Below are 12,433 nucleotides of genomic sequence, written 5' to 3'. Positions count from 1 at the left end.
ATCTAGTTTTTCAAGTTGCTGTTGTCAGCTTGATCCCATATAGATAGTTCTTAAAATAGCCTAATGCTCAAGGCAGACTTTTTTTTTTTTACTAGTTAAGCTAAACTATTGTTTAGTTTTAAGAAGAATCCAAGGTATATTTTTGGTTTAAGCTTTAAAGATTATCTTAAGGTAACAGTTTCAGGGGTTCACCATGGCTCAAGGAAGCCTGGAGTCCATGAGAATTTGAAATTCTGCAGTTTCACCCTTTTGATAAGGATTCCTTTATGGAATCCTTGATCAACATGTTCAGTAATGGTAACCGAATGCCATTCAGTTTTCATGGCAAACATGGCAGTTGTTCAGAGGCAATTAGCCCACACATTCCATATTCTCCTCTTGTTCCTGAGTATCCTTCTTCCTCTGTTGCTCCAGGTAAATAGACACCAATTGCTGTGCCTTGGATGGCCGCCTGCAAGCTTTTAAGACTACAGATACTATGCAATGAACTAGGAGGTAGAACAGAAGCACTAAATAAGTTTTTAGGCCAATTACGTAGAATGTTCTGTGAAACCATGACCCTAAACCTCCAAACCAAGGAAACAAATTCCATGAGGTGTTTGGGTAGGAGGGTGATGTCGTTGTTCTTACTGTCCAGTCATGCTTTCTGTTATCCAGAATCTCCTTGAATGGGAACTTCCTTTATAATTGTTTTATTTTTAATCCATTAATGTTTTAATGTCGCTATGTTTACTGTTTTAATGTCGCTATGAATCGGAATTGACTTGATGGCACTGGGTTTTTTTAAAATGTTTTAGAGACAATTATTTTACCATTCTTTTAGTGATTACCCTATAAATTACAAACTGCGTCTTAATTTTTTATGTTCTTATGGCTTTTACCTGCTGTCAAGTTGTCCCCTGACTCATGGCAACCTTCTGCAAGGCTGGCCAAAATGCTGCCCAGTCCTGTGCCACCCCATGGTAGGTTTTGAACAGAGCAGTTATGATCCATAGGGTTTTCACTTGCTGAATTTTGGAAGTAGATTGCCAGGTCTTTTTTCCTAATCCATCTTCATTTGAAAGCTCTACTGAACCCTGTTCAGCATGATAACAACACACAAGATTCCACCGATGGATAAGTCATGTCTGTGCATGAGGTGCAGAAGTATAGTTTTAAATATATGGGTTTGAGATAATGGTGTGCCATCCTAATAGAGACAAAAATTGGATGTATAATTCTTGAAGCTAAAAAAGAATTTTAGGCTATGGGCATAGATTTGGGATTTATAGACAAAGATAAGGTAATTGGTAATTTTATTTTCTTACATTGGCCAAATGTGTGGCAAAAGACCTCTTTAAAGTTTTAAAATACAAAAATGTCACTTTGATAACTAAGGTATGTCTGACCCAAGCCATGATCTTTTCCGTTCCTTATGTGTGTACAAAAGGTGGGGAGTGAAAAAGAAGACAGGAGACAAACTTATGTGTTCAAAATGTGCTACAGACAAAGAATATCAGCTATACCGTAGACTGTCAAAAGAACAAACAAATCAGTCTTAGATAAATACAACCAAAATGCTCCTTAGGAGGGAGGTTAGCAAGACTTTATCTCTATTACTTTGGACATGTCTTTGGGAAAGACCAATTGCTAGAAAAGGACATCACAGTTGGTAAAGTAGAAGGTCAGTTAAAAAGAAGGAAACCCTCAATGAGATGAACTGACACAAGCCACTACAATGGACTCAAACATAGTAATGATCATGAAGATGGCACAGGACTTGGCAACATTTCATTCTGTGATAAAAAATGTCGCCAACGGCAATAACAATCAGGTAATTGAAGTGATGGGAGTCAAGGAGAAGCAGAGAGAGAAAGAAGAGGGCTAAAACAAGAGGCCAAGCAGATTACTGAAAATTGTGTTGCTTGGTAACCATGTAGCAATGACAAGTTAATTTAGTATCTCTGATCCTAGAAATCCTAATTTTCAAAATAGATATTATATTTCTATCCCCTGGGACTGTTATCAGGATTAACTTCTCTAACTCTGAAAGTCCCAGTTATCAAAGGCTGCTTAACTACCCCATTAATTTTAATAAATAATAATAAACAAATAAATAAATAACAGCATTTATGTATTGAGGAGCCAAAAAAAAAAAAAAAAAAAAAGAAATCCCATGTTGTATGGGAGTTTTTTTTTTTTTTAAGTGATAATAATATTAATATTACCTCTTTTTTAGAAAAAGGGGAAGTGTGGACATGGGAAACATAATTATATTTGAATGCTCTTCCTTAAATGACAAAAGCAGATTTTACTCAGCAGCAGACTTTTATTGTTACTTTAGTGTAACTGCTTTTTGATTTATAGAACAAAATTATATAGTAAGTAAAATACATCTTTTCTAATAACTTCATCTTAAAAATAATTAAGGGTGAGACACTGGATCTCATTTCACAACCTTGGGAGAGATGGACAAGGGGCTAGATCTTGTTTAACTGCCGTGCATCACAACTAAATGGGTTACAGTTTGAGATCTGACTCAACTCCCTGGCTTCACACTTCAATGTGGTACTAAAATTGGGGCCCTGATGCTGTTGGAGAAAATCTGTTGAACATAGGAATATTTTTTGAGATACATCTCAGTCTGTGATGGGACATTTATTTAACAATTTATTACACTTTCTTAAAAAATTAAGAGTTTTATAAAGGTATTCTTAATCCATACGCATTTCTAAGTCTTAATCCTCTCTGTTCCTGAATTTTATCTGTTATTGAGAACACTATCTGTATTCTTGTTTTTGATGTCTCAGTGAAAGTTGGGACTTTGGTAGGAAATATCTCAGGGGGGTTAGTGGGCATAGGTGTGTGTGTGTGTGTTTACATATGTACACATATGTGTATGTATAGATATGTATACATATATGTATGTGTATGTATGTGTGGTCAAAAGCTTGGCTGCTAACCAAAGGCTCCGCAGTTCATATCTACCAGCCACTCCTTGGAAACTCTAAGGGGCAGTTCTACTCTGTCCTGTAGGGCAGCAATGAGTCAAAATCCACTTGACAGCAATGGGTTTGGTTTGGGGATATACACATATATATATACATATATACACACATTTTTTATATATATATATCTTCTTGACTTCGTATTTCTTTGCCAGAATAATTGTTCAAAATTTAAGGCAATTTAACTGTTATTAATTATTTTTTTTTTTATTAAACACAATTTACCTGTGCTTTAATTTTTTTTTTAATTTAATTAAAATAGATCATGGAAGTGTAATTATACAGATTTTACATATGAAGAAGCTGCACCTCCAAAAAGTTAAATAAATTTCTCAGCTCATTTATTAACAACTCATGATGACAAATTAAAGGTACCCAACAAAAGAACAGCACAGCTTGACCAAGCTTAGAAAACAAGTCTATTTAAACAATTCACAGTTGTTTCTATGCATCACACCCTTAACATCGAAGCTGTCTTTATGCTTATCTTTTGGAAGTGTTTGTCTTATAGCTCCTTCTAACGTCTATTACCTTCTCTCTGCAGTCATTTCCATTTCTCTGAAAACCTGATCCCATCAATTAGTTTAACTCAACTCTGCCTTGAAAATCACTTCTACTGGTTCTGAAATCCCCAAGCTATTTCCACTTTAGTTTGATATTTAGTGTTCATTTTTCATTTCCATGTAGCACCCATATCCAAGATTGTCTTTCTTTCTTTAATTTGACCTCGTTTATCAAGGTTCTTTTTCATTATTTGATTGATGTTACCTGAGCACCTGTATTTAATTAGAAGGTGATATTGACTTTACCAATTATTTTTAAGGGTATAAACATATTTCAGCTTTAAAAGCACTTTCATTCCTTTACCAGAATTTTGCATTTATAATGGAAAATCTTATAGTTTAGCACACAGTTAATAATAACACCGCCACCATGAAAAAGATGTAATAGAGATTAAATTTTGAATTATATTTTTGATTTTTTTCCCCAAAGTCACATGGCTGGTTTAGAGCAATGTTGGGGTAAAAAACAAAAAAAAAAACAGTATGTCTTTTAACTTCTAGTCAAGGAATTATCATGTCCCTTTATTTACATTGAAAATTTCTTGTATAGACTCTATTCTTGGTAAAATAGAGGGTCAGCAAAAACAAGGGAAACCCTCAATGAGACGGGTTGCACATAGCCAAAACAATGGACTCAAACATACCACTAATCACAATGATGGTGCAAGACCTGTAACATTTTGTTCTGTTATACATAAGGTTGCCATGAGTCACAGCCTAGATAGCAACCAACAACAACATTTCTTCGCCATCTATTCTATTTATAGTGGTCTCTGCTCTTGACTTCATGTGACTCTAGCAAAAGGATTCCTGTAAACCTAAATCTCAATCATTAGTGCATTTTTCTCTGAAAAAGGAAGTGAAAGATTCCCTGTCGGATCTGCTTAGTCTTTACACTGTATATGATGGGGTTCATCACAGGAGGTATCAGCACGTAGATATTGGCCAGGACCACGTGGACAAGGGGAGAGGCATGCTTGGCAAAGCGGTGAGTCATAGACACACTCACCATAGGGACGTAAAGAACCAAAACAGCCAGAAAGTGGGACAGACAGTTATTGAGGGCCCGAACTCGCTCAGTCCAGGTGGCTGTGCCCAAGATACTTTTTAGGATGAGTGCATAGGAGAGCACAATGAGCAGTGGGTCAACTGCAATAATGAGCAACACCACCACAAGTGCAAACCAGCTGTTGACCTGGATGTCAGCACAGACCAGCCGAATCATATCCTGGAGGAGGCAGTAGGAGTGAGAGAGAAGGTGAGAGTGGCAGAAGGGCAGGCGCTTGAGTAGGAAAAGCGGGGGAAGAACAGCCATGACACAACGGCAAATGATGGCTACTCCAATTCTGCCAATAACTTTACTGGTAAAGATGGAGGCATAATGGAGGGGGCGACAGATGGCCACATAGCGGTCAAAGGACATAGCCAGCAGGACAGAGGATTCCATGATGGAGAACCCGTGGAGGAAAAAGAACTGGGCAAAACAAGCTTCAAAGGTGATCTTCTGAATGTTGAGCCAGAGGAGCTGCATGACTGTGGGCAGGGTGGTGAGGGTGAGACCCAGGTCAGTCAGGGCCAGCATGGAGAGAATAGGTACATGGGCTGGTGGAGAGATGGCTCTGTGCGGATGACGGCGAGGATGGTGGTGTTGCCCATGATGGAGATGGTATAGAAGCAGCAGAAGGGGATGGAGATCCAGATGTGGAAGGCCTCAAATCCAGGGATACCCATGAGAATGAAGTAGAAGGGGCCTTGGGTTGTGTTATTCTCCTTGGACATGACTGATGAGTGAAGAGCCAGAACCTCTGTTTCCTACAATAAGAATCTCATCAGTGTGCTACTGTAATAGAGTCGTTATCTATTCAATTCAAGACTCAAAGATGTATCTGGGATTGCTTTGTCTAATACTACTGAGCCACATAATTAGCTAGAACACTATCAACTGCGGGTTCTTCTGCATAAATTTCTATTTAAAGTGAGCTTTTTTTTTAAATCTTTCATGTCTGCCAATTTAATTTATGCTTCCTGCAATCCTCTCGTATTACGTCTCTCACCTGCTCCTGTGTATATGTCTATACCAAAACCAAAATCCAAACCCAGTGCCGTCGAGTCGATTCTGACTCATAAAAAAATAGCGACCCTATATACGTATATATTTAGACATACGCATTTGCTAACTAGAAGTGCTCTCATTAATATTTCAAATAACTTTCTAGTAACCAAATACAAAGACTAATATTAGTGTATATTCTCCTTAGCATCACAGAGGAAAGGATGGTGGTGTTGCCCATGATGGAGATGGTGTAGAAGCAGCAGAAGGGGATGAAGATCCAGATGTGAGAGGCATCAAATCCAGGGATGCCCATTAGGATGAAGTAGAAGGGGTCTTGAGTAGTGTTAGTTATCTGGGGCATAATAGATGAATGAGGCTCCAGGCTCAGTGTCTTTGCTCAAGGAGAACCAGGAACATTAGAAATAGTCTTCTTGTTCTATAACTCTATCTGTTGCCCATTTGATCTAAACTCTAGCCAAACAAACATTCAGTATTTTGGGGGGTAACTAAGGACAGGTTCAAGAACACCATTGTTGGCCTTCCTAAATCTATCTTATCAGAGGTTGCTTCCACACAACTGTTCTCCCCTTCAAGACTCAATACAGATTATTTCACGGGAAACTTTTAAATTTTTTCTGCTTCTATTTTCCTACTCTCATTCAGTTCTTAGCAATCTGAAATCTGCCTTTCAACCAAATCACCCTACCAATACTGTTCTCACAAAGACTTAAAAAGAACTCCTAACTAAAAGTAATGGCTAATATTGAGTTTTCATCCTTTTTGAGATGTTTATATCCAATATCTCCTTCTGAATTCTTCTTTAACTTTTATAACAACATTCTCACCTGTTTTGATTGTTCAAATTCATTTTTATCTCTTTCACTATTGCCCCTCTCTTTTATCATACACTAAAAAAAAAAAAAAAAAATTTTTTTTTTTTTTTTAATGTGGCTATTCCTCAAGGTTAATCTTTTTTTCCACTATAACATACCACTTTTTATTTTCATTAGTTAATGTCATCCTGATACCATGGATTATATTTCTACAATATTAAAACAAAACTGGAGGCAAAGGGTAGGTGCACAGGAGAAGGGTGAGAGAAGGAGGAAGTGAACCAGTCAGAAGGCTATTACAGCAGCCCAGGTGAGGACAATCACATTTACTGAGTACTTTCTATGTTTAGGCACCATTCTAAGTATGTTACCTGTATTAATTCTCTTCATCCTCTAACAACAGTTATCATCCCTCTTTTTTTTCTCTTATCATTCACAGAGGAATCTGATCTGTGGTTTCTTGTGTCTGGTGCCTTCTTCACTAATTGTGGCCTCTGTTTTATCTTCTAGGCACAGGGGCAGGTATGTTACAACCTTTTGCAAATCCCTAGGCTGGAGGGTGGGGAAGTGTGGCAGGTCCCTTCAGGATTACTTGAAGATGTGTCCTGAGACCTAGGTTCTCACTGGTAAGCTGGTAATTCAGCTCTACTATTTTTATTAAGAGGGTTTGCTAAATTCCAAGTGGTTTAAGAAGTTAAATATAAATCAGTAACAAAATATGTAATAGAGAAAATAATACTAGTATTTACTCTCATTGAAATGCCTCTCTAAATTTTACAAAAACCACTGATGTAAAGACAAGTGGATGTGAGCACAGAAAAATTAAATGTTTCTCTATACCAGAAAAATGATGAAATTAAACAAAAAAAATTATTACAACATACTATACCAGTTCTGTTGAGTGGACTCCTACTCATGGCAACGGTACTTGTGTCAGAGTAGAAATGTGCTTTATAGGATTTTCACTGATTTTTCAGAAGCAGATTCAGGCATTTCTTTCAAGGTGTCTTTAGGTGAATTTGAACCTCTAACTTTTTATCAGACAAGCAATTATACCACCCAGGGACTCCAAAACAGGCCATAGAATGTATTAATATTTATCAATATTAAGACCATGTTAAATTAATGGGAAATCATATGACAGAATTCCTGAGAAAAAAGAAATACAACTATGTTGTTGTTGTTAGGTTCTGTCGAGTCCGTTCCGATTGATAGTGACCCTATGTACAACAGAATCAAACACTGCCCAGTCCTGCACCATCCTCACAATCGTTGTTATGCTTGAGTCCATAGTTGCAGTCACTGTGTCAATCCATTTTGTTGAGGGTCTTCCTGTCTTTTGCTGACCTTCTATTCTAAGGAGCATGATGTCCTTCTCCAGGGACTGGTCTCTCCTGATAACATGTCCAAAACATGTGAGAGAGAGTCTCGCCATCTTCAACTCTAATGAGCGCTCTGGCTGCACTTCTTCCAAGATAGATTTGTTCATCCGTGGTATAGTCAATATTTTCCTCTAACAAAATAATTCAAAGTAATCAATTTTTCTTCAGCCTTCTTTATTCATTGTCTAGCTTTCATATGCATATGAGATGATTAAAAACACCATTAGTCCTTAAAGTGACATCTTTGCTTTTGAACACGTTAAAGAGATGTTTTGCAGCAGATTTGCCCAATGTAATGCGGTGTTTGATTTCTCGACCTCTGCTTCTGTGGGCATTGATTGTATATCCAAGTAAAATGAAATCCTTGACAACTTCAATCTTTTCTCCACTTATCATGATGTTGCTTATTAGTCTAGTTGTGAGGATTTTTGTTTTATGTTGAGGTGTATTCCACGCTGAAGGGTGAGATCTTTGATCTTCATCAGTAAGTGCTTGAAATCCTCTTCACTCTTAGCAAACAAGGTTGTGCCATCTGCATATCGTAGTTTGTTAAGGAATCATCCTCCACTCCTGATGCCAAAATCTTCTTCACATAGTCCATCTTCTAGGTTATTTGCTCAGCATACAGATTGAAAAAGTATGGTGAAACAATATAACCGTGACACATTTCTTGAATTAAACCATGCAGTATCTCCTTGTTCTATTCGAACAACTGCCTGTTGGCCTAAGTACAGGTTCCTCATGAGCACAGATAAGTGTTTTGGAATTCACATTCTTGCAATGTTATCAATAACTTATGATCCACACAGTCGAATGCCTTTGCATAGTCAGTAAAACACAGGTAAACATCTTTCTGTTACTCTCTGCTTTCAGCCAGGATTCATCTGACATCAGCAATGATATATCCCTGGTTCCGAGTCCTCTTCTGTATCTGGCTTGAACTTCTGGCAGTTCGCTGTCAATGTACTGGTGCAGGCACTTTTAAATGATCTTCAGCAAGATTTTACTTTATCTGTGGGCTCTAATTTACTTTAACAACTCATTGAAGCCTTTTCTAAGGTGAATTGTGGGAACACTCTCAACAAGCACTACTGAGCTTTGTTTTTCAAACAGTAAACTTGAACAGAAGCCTAATGGTTATCAGGAGTGCAGAAGTAAAACCCTGAGTTTAATTTGGGAATACTTAATTTTAGTCTTGAAATCCCACCCAATTAGTCCTCCTGGCACCTCCAAATTTGAATGTTCCTCACACAGGACATAGGGTTGATATGAGAACCCACTGGATGGTACCTAACAACCACATTATTGTGTTTATTAGAAGTAATTGTTTTACTATTCTTTTAGTGATTGCCCTATAGATCACAAATTGCATCTTAAATTCTTATACCAAAAACAAAACAAAATAAAGAACAATTGTTGTTGAACCGATTTGGACTCATAGCCACCCCAGGTGTTACAGGGTAAAACTGAGCACTGTGGACTTTTTTTTTTTTTTTGGCTGTAATCTTTACAAAAGCAGATCATCAGGACATTCTTCTGTGGCTCTGAAGGTGGATTTGAACTTCCAGCCTTTGGGTTAGTAGCCAAGTGCAAATCCTTTGTGTTACCCGAGGATCTTAACTTCTTATAGCCTATCTTAAACTAGTACTTTGCCACCTTCTCAATAATGCTAGAACTTCAGAACCTTTTTAATTCAAGTTAAATCCATTGTCTTTTGCGTTATTGTCATGCATTACAATTCAAAGCCCCAATACAACTTGGATATTATTGCTTTATTGAGGTAATTTTAATTTATAAAAAAAAAAAAATTAATTTATACTTCCCCACATATTAGCCATTTCCATTGCTCTTTATTTTTTTCCCTGTAGTTCTGTGTTTTTCTGTGGGATCACTTTCCTTCTCCCTAAAGAACTCTCTTAATATCTGTTAAGTGTAGGTTTACTATTAAAAAAATTCCCCAGCTTTTGTTTATCTGAAACTTCTTTACTTTTCTTTAATTTTTAAAGATATTTTCACTGTATGTAGAACTGAAGGTGGTGGTTATCACTTTAAATATATCACTCCAGTATCTTTTGATTTCCTTCTTTCCTATGGTGAAGGTAGCTGTATGTATTTTTGTTGATCCTTTAAAGCTAATTAGATTTTTCCCTGTTGGTTTTCAGTGCTTTTTTCTTTGCCATTGGTTTCTGGAAAATTGAATATGAATATGAATTTCTTAGGGGACTTCCTTTAATATGCAGTTTGATGGCTTTCATGAATTTGGGGGAATTCTCAGCCATTATCTCTTCAAATATTGTTTCTACCCAGTCTTTCTCTGTTTTTTCTATTACTCCAGTCCCCATAAATGTTATCTTTTAATTATTTCCCACGTCTCTTACATGTCTTTTATATATTCAGTTGTTATTTTTTCTCTGCTTCGGTTTGGCTGCTTCTTTTGAGTTGTCTTCTAGTTCACTGATTGGTCTGTTGTGTTTAATCTTCTGTTGAAACATTCATTAATTTATATTACTTTTTCTATTTTGGATTTTTTTCAGTTATGGAATTTCCATTAGATTATTTTAAATAGAGTCAAATTCTTTGGTTAAATTTATTACTTCTTCGACTTTCTCCACCCTTTCTTATTTGAACATATTTATGAGAGTTACTCTAGTTGTTTTAAAGTCTTTTTCTCTTAACTCTAGTATCTGATTTACCTGTTGGTCCCCTCATTTTTCTTTTTTCCCAGGAACATCTCTCTGTCTGTGCAAAGCTCAGGCTCTCAAAATTTACCCTTGCAGAGAATTAGAAAATGCCCTGAGAAAATAAATATCTGCAGAGGTCGGTTCACCTCCCCATGGTTCTCCCCTTTCTAGAATCTTAGAGTCTCTTGTTTCCATCATTTGAAAACTTTGTTAGTACTTTTAAACATATACACACACACATACATATACATGTGTATTGCGTATACACATAAAAATATGTGTATATATGTGTGTGTAAGTGTGTGTATATACATGTGTATATAGATATGTGTGTATATACATCTGCATATACATATATGTATACATGGAGCCCTGGTGGCCCAGTGGTTAAGTGTTTGGCTGCTAACCAAAAGTCAGCAGTTCAAAACCTCTAGCCACTTCTTGGAAACCCTATGAGGCAGTTTGACTCTGAACTCTAGGGTTGCTATGAGTCAGAACTGTCTTGACGGTAACTAACAACATACATACGTACATATTTTACATATATATGTGTATATATATACATATATATGTAATTATTTTTAAATCTGGTTTTCTAGTTTTGCAAGCAAGAATATTGGCCTGGGATAGGTGACACCAGCCTGCCCAGAACTGAAAGTCAGAACTTCCCTTTTAATTATTATTATTATTATTTTTTTGTGAAAGTATATGCAACCTAAATTACACCATTTCAACAATTTCTACACATACAATTCAGTGACATTGATTATATTCTCTGAGTTGTACTACTGTTCTTATTATTCTTTTCTACATTATTCCACCATTATCTTAAACTCACTGACCCCCTAAGCATCTCATCCAACCTTTCAAGTTGCCATTGTCAATTAGACCTCACATAGCTAATTCTTTAAAAGGGCACAATGCTCAAAGCAGAAGTATTTTACTAATTAAAATAAGCTATTTTTGGTCAAAGATGACTTCAGGAGATAGTTTTGGTTTAAGGTTTAAAATTTAAAGTTCAAAGATTATCTCAGGGCAATAGTTTTGGGGGCTCATCCAACCACAGTGGCTCAGACAGTTTGAAATCCATTGAGAACTTTAAATTCTGTTCCACATTTTCCACTCTTTTGATCTGTAGAATCTTTGACCAAAATTTTCAGTAATGGTAGTTGTCCAGAGAGAAGGTGAGAAGGGGGATGTAAGTGTATCTGGAGTGAAGGTCAGTGACAGGTAACCCATCCAACCCCACCCCTATTGAGTAGACTCATAGTGACCCTATAGTACACTGTAGAGCTGCCCCATAGGGTTTCCAAGGCTATAAATATTTACGGAAACATCTGACATATCTTTCTCCAATGGATTGGTGGTGGGCTTGAACCACTGACATTTCAGTTAGCATCCAAGTACTTTAACTGCTGGGTGACCAGGTTTCCTTGACAGATACCAAAGGGTCTTATAAGCCCTATTAAGGTGTTTGCAGGCAAATCAAAGATGCCCACATAATATCAGCATAGCTTGAGCTAGTTTAGAAAACAAGTCTAACAAACAATTTGCAGGTTTTTTTTTTTTTTTTAATGCATCACACCCTTAACATTCAAACTGTCTTATCTTCCATGCTTATCTTCTAGAAATGTCTGTATTATAGCTCATACCAGCATCCACCATTTTCTCTTAGCAGTAATTTCCATCTTTCTGAAACACTGGTTCTACCACTGACTTTAAATGAACTCTTCCTTGAGCGTTAATTCAACAGGTTCTTAAAACATGAGGCTCCTTCCGTTTTCTTTTCAGGTGGCACCAATATCCACAACCACCTTTCTTTAATTTGGCCTCCTAGTTTTTGAAGATTCTGTGTCATTATTTCAGATTGTGATTCCATGGGAACTTATGTTTAATTAAAAGCTGATATCTGCTTTAGCATTTATTTAGAAGAA

General features: G+C 36.7%; 1 pseudogene; it reads right to left on the bottom strand.

Moving 5' to 3' along the window:
• Positions 1 to 4,382: 4,382 nt before the first annotated feature.
• On the bottom strand, positions 4,383 to 5,338 carry LOC126079244 (olfactory receptor 51Q1-like; annotated as a pseudogene).
• Positions 5,339 to 12,433: the final 7,095 nt, after the last annotated feature.

The sequence above is a fragment of the Elephas maximus genome, chromosome 7, assembly GCF_024166365.1.
Source record: "Elephas maximus indicus isolate mEleMax1 chromosome 7, mEleMax1 primary haplotype, whole genome shotgun sequence".
NCBI lineage: Eukaryota > Metazoa > Chordata > Mammalia > Proboscidea > Elephantidae > Elephas > Elephas maximus.
This window is presented reverse-complemented; position numbering and strand designations above follow the sequence as displayed.